Raw genomic sequence first — 5,000 nt, 5'->3', positions numbered from 1 at the left:
ATCGTGCGACGTTGAGGGCCTCTGTGAAATTCTGCCTCTCATGCTTTTCTGTTTTCAGTCCTGTAAACCTCCACTCACCTTGTCACATAATTCTGATTATTCCAACTCTTGTGGTTCCCAGGGGAACTCATGACACTCTCATATATTATTCTTCCTGATGTGGTGCGAAGAACATCTCTAAGCATCTTATCCTCCCAGTCATCCACGTTTATAAATTCAATAAAATTCTGACATTTTTCTTGATGCTTCCTTCTCAAAATGATAAAGTCTTTCAGATACAGTTTTATTGTCCTACCATAATTCATATCAGTAAAGCAATGCAGATCATACTTGGGTAATGCACAATTTCTCTTATGTACGAAATCTGACTTTATTTGAATCCCAAATTTTATTCATCTTGCCGGTTGATTGATATGCCTTATTTTTAGTCTTTCACTGAACAACATCCCTGTAGAAAATGTAGTGGATTTAATCGTTCATAAATATCTGCAAGCTTCAAAATCATCAATGTTTTATCCACCTAGTGTTATTTCTCCCATTCGAGCAATCTGTCATCATTATTCCTTTTTTCATTTTTAGATTTAATGTAATTTCTGTACTTCTAGATATATGATGTACTCATTAAGCAAGCGGTGTTGAATATCTTCTGGTGTTTTGCTGATTTATATAATTTAATCACTTAATTACTATATGTAATTTAATTACTTAATTACTCTATCTAATGTAAGTTTGCTTCTGTCTATTCTAAGTTAGTTTATTTTTGTGTATATAATTCTGTAAATGGCATACACATTATTCGTACTTCTTGTGTACAGCACTTAAGTTGCCTTTGATTCCAATTAGGTGTGGCAACAATTTCCGTTCGTTTTCTTCTCCAACAATAAAATTCCTCTAATTACCTTCATGCACGCAGGAGTATAATGAGAGTCTTCCCTTTTCCCCGCCTCATCAAGTTCACAGCGCGCGAGAAAATTAATTTTTTTGCGTTAGAATGTTTCCCCGCCCGTTCTTGGGAGTATTACAAGGCGGTCTTTTATTTCCCTGTTCTCGGTAGTGTCTGAAAAAGGGTTTTACTTAACTATTTATAGAAATAGCTCCATTCGGGTTATTTTGATTTTATGAAACTGTATCGTTGTTGGAATTTTTGTTATTCGGTAACCTTTGGATAAGAGCTGATAAATTTTTTTGAGGAAAGTTTGTGATTTTTTTTCTGCTCAAGAATGTAAAAACTTTGACAAAGGATGATATTCGGAAAACTAAAAATAACGAGCTCCCGTATATAAATAAAATATTGAATAATTTTTTAGTATCACATCAGTTAGATATTTTCTTTTCTTTTAATAGCATTATAATGATATTTTTACACCCCATCCATCGAAGCCATTTACAGTTTTCGTTCTGTTTGGTTATTTGGCTGGACATTTAATTATATTTATCACACGTACTTATTTTGCAATTTTTCATTGTGATAATGGTATTTCTGTATATCCTGCAGCCGGAATATTTGCTTTCATTCCCACCGTTTCATTTATTTAATTGCTTATTTAAACATTTCCTTATGCCTATCATTTTTCCGAACTTTTTCACTGTATCGGTATTTTATTCGCTGTCGAAGATAGGCGGAATTTTTCCTATCTCTCTCTCTCTCTCTCTCTCTCTCTCTCTCTCTCTCTCTCTCTCTCTCTCTCTCTCTCTCTCTCTCTCCTCTCTCAGAGGAAGAGGTTCGACCGTCCTACCTTTTACGAGATCAATGTTTACATTAGGAGAATTGGGCTTGTTTAAGTTGGAGACAAATATTTCGTTAATTTTCTTCCAAGATTCTTTTCCTCATCTTTCCACATTTTGTTTGCTTCTGCCGTTCGTATTTTGTTTGTCCTACAAACCACAGTGGTCACAAACGGACCTCAAATGTTCGTATTAAAAAGAGATTGGGATGACCTCATTTTATTTACTAGGTTGAAAGAATTGCAAAGGTTGACCTCACACTTCGGATTTGTTAGTTCTAAGGATGTGATTTCTCTCCTGCTTATGTTTTGTGATCCTTCTATTTGCCGTGTTTTAATCAATCTATCAGGATAACACTTCCTCTTACATGTAAACGAACGATTTATTCAGATATACAGAAATATCAGGAAAACCATAACTGTTTCCACGCATTGACTTGATTTTCACAGAGACAAATGCAAATAGATTTATTCAGACATCCTAGAATCTTTCTCAAAGGTAACTTAGCTAGAATGCTTCAATTAACAGACGAAACACAATGTTATATAATATGTATAGTGTATATTGCTTCGAAATACAATTCGAAGCAGACATAAACTCAGCAATATCATATTGTAATCGATTTCTCCGTCATGGCATAAACGGAAGAAATGATTAGAATATGATTTTGCTCAGTTTATGTCTGCTTTGAATTGTCCTTCGAAGCAATATACACTATGTATATTATTCACATTATGTTTCGTCTCTTAATTAAAGCAATTCCAGCTAAGTTACCTTAGAGAAAGATTCTAAGATGTTTGAATAAATTCATTTGCATTTGTCTCTGTGAAAATCAATTGTCAATTCGTGTAAACAGATATGGTTTTCCTAATAGTTCTATATATATGAATAAATCCTTTGTTTACATGTAAGAGGAAGTGTAATGAGCTCTTCAAGATTAAGCACAACACAACAATCATTTGCATTCGTGCAGAACCTGCAAATATGGTACCTACGCCTAGAAGAAACAAGAATGACCTTAATGATTCTGTTTGAAATGTAAGAGAAGAGGGTTCAGAGTAATTGATAGCAAGATTAAGGTGAGGTGCGTGTTAACCGAGAATGTTAGTGTGAAATTTGGAAGAACAGAAGTGGTTGACTCGTATGTAGGTATTCAGTAGCAAATTGTGCTTGTGACGTTAGCATATGTGGTGAATCGCAGATCAAGCGAGGTAGAAGGTTTGGAAGTGAAGGAAAAGCAAGAGGTGGAACGAGTGAATGAATTATTAAGCCAACTTTCCTTGATGGAAGTTGAGCGTGTAATTGAATACGAGTAGAGTAAAATACAAAGAAAAGGGGGCGGGATTTGTTGAGAAGAGCGTACGTGCTATGTAGGGAATTAAAGAGTTTCAAGAATTATAAATAAAAGGGTGTATCAATGCGATAAGCAAGGGTGTTTTGTAGTAAATAATTCGGAATTTCATGTGTAAATATGATAGCAAAGACACAGAAATCCTTGGTCCTGCAAGGAGAGACGCCGTTTTTAGACGGACGAATTTGTAAATGAACCTCCAGTGAGGGCTGAAGGGCGTAGTGGATGCTGCTATAGTTTTCTATGTTGTTTTGTTCTTTTCAGCCAGGCGGCTAATTGATATATATATATATATATATATATATATATATATATATATATATATATATATATGTGTGTGTGTGTGTGTGTGTGTGTGTGTGTGTGTGCGTGTGCGTGTGCGTGTGTGTGTGTGTGTGTGTATATTATATATATTACTTTATTTCTTGGGTAACTCAAATATGCAGAAAACTGAGGGTTACGTACCAGACAAGATCACTCAAGATTTTCAAAATCTGAATTTAACGTAGCCAGTAATTTCTATCTTCCGTCATTGCAACGTTGATCCCTTTGACATTCCAATTGTTTCATGGTAGTATTTTTTAAGAACGACTGAATCTATTTCAGCGCGGTCAAGTTACGGACTGGGGCATTTCATGATAAAGGTGAAAGAACGTACTCTGCCGTACTAGAATTCTGCGCTGCTAAAAATGTGCGGAAGGCTTCGAGGTATACGTCGTTTATCATTACGCAGCCTCGCCGAGAGAGATTCGATTCTAATCGACATGTGACGACTTTCTCCTTAATGGAGGCGCGTTCGCGTTTGACGCCTACGCGACTCTTTCTCAGTGTGAGACGAAGGGAAAGGAAGATAATGGAGAAAGTTTAGCTAGCATATGGTATTGCATGAAGGACACTACCTTTATTTTATCTCTCTGCTCTCTCTCTCTCCTCTCTCTCTAATATATATATATATATATATATATATATATATATATATATATATATATATATAGTGTATGTATGTATGTATGTATACATACATACTGCATACATACATACATATATATATATATATATATATATATATATATATATATATATATTCTATATAGATCTGTGCATGTATGTATGTATATGCTTGTGTCTATGTAGGGTACCCCAGGGAAGGTATCTGTTTATGAACACAATTCGAGTTTGTAAAGCATAGATGCAGTACAACCACCTCACGATGTTGCTAAAAAAAGAGAAAACTTTCTATTAAGTTTTGAAAAGAGAACTGGGCCTAGTGACCAGAGAAGCTATGACACAGATCGCTAATAGTGCCTGGGGGAAATTCGCCTTTCATGAATATGAGGAAGAAGGCTAGCTGAGATTGACATGAAAGCTAAAATGAATTGGATAAACCTCATTCGAGAGAGAGAGAGAGAGAGAGAGAGAGAATGTTATTTTTTAGGACATGGCGGATGAAACCAAAACATTAGTACTTACGTTAGATTTCTCGCTGTATTGATTGATGGCAAACTGGTAATTAGAGGCTAATAATCGTTCATCATTTACGTAATAATGTACACATTGTGTAATTACTTATACTGAATACTAACAAAGATTAATTCATTAATAAAATAGAAACAGCAATTGTCGACATCCCATTTGTATTGAATTCAGACCAGGGATCCCTCGATAAAAAATATGCTGTAAACAGATATACGCTAATTGACATTATTTGTTATGGATTTATACAGATTTGCTCGGACTTTTTTATTACGTCATACGAATGAAATTTGTAGACTTAATTGTTTTGAGGTCAGTAGGGCAGTATGTTGCCTATGAATTTTGTCTATACGTAAATGCTGATGAATATTTTTTTATTAATTTTATTTCTTCTTCTTCTTCTTCTTCTTCTTCTTCTTCTTCTTCTTCTTCTTCTTCTTCTTCTTATTAT

General features: G+C 34.6%; 1 pseudogene; it reads left to right on the top strand.

The window, feature by feature from the left end:
• The window catches only part of LOC135208629 (uncharacterized), a 794,601-nt pseudogene that overhangs the window by 589,980 nt on the left and 199,621 nt on the right, over nucleotides 1–5,000 (top strand).

This window comes from Macrobrachium nipponense, chromosome 35 (genome assembly GCF_015104395.2).
Source record: "Macrobrachium nipponense isolate FS-2020 chromosome 35, ASM1510439v2, whole genome shotgun sequence".
NCBI lineage: Eukaryota > Metazoa > Arthropoda > Malacostraca > Decapoda > Palaemonidae > Macrobrachium > Macrobrachium nipponense.
Note: the sequence above shows the minus strand (reverse complement) of the source record. Positions and strands in the feature narration are given on the sequence as shown.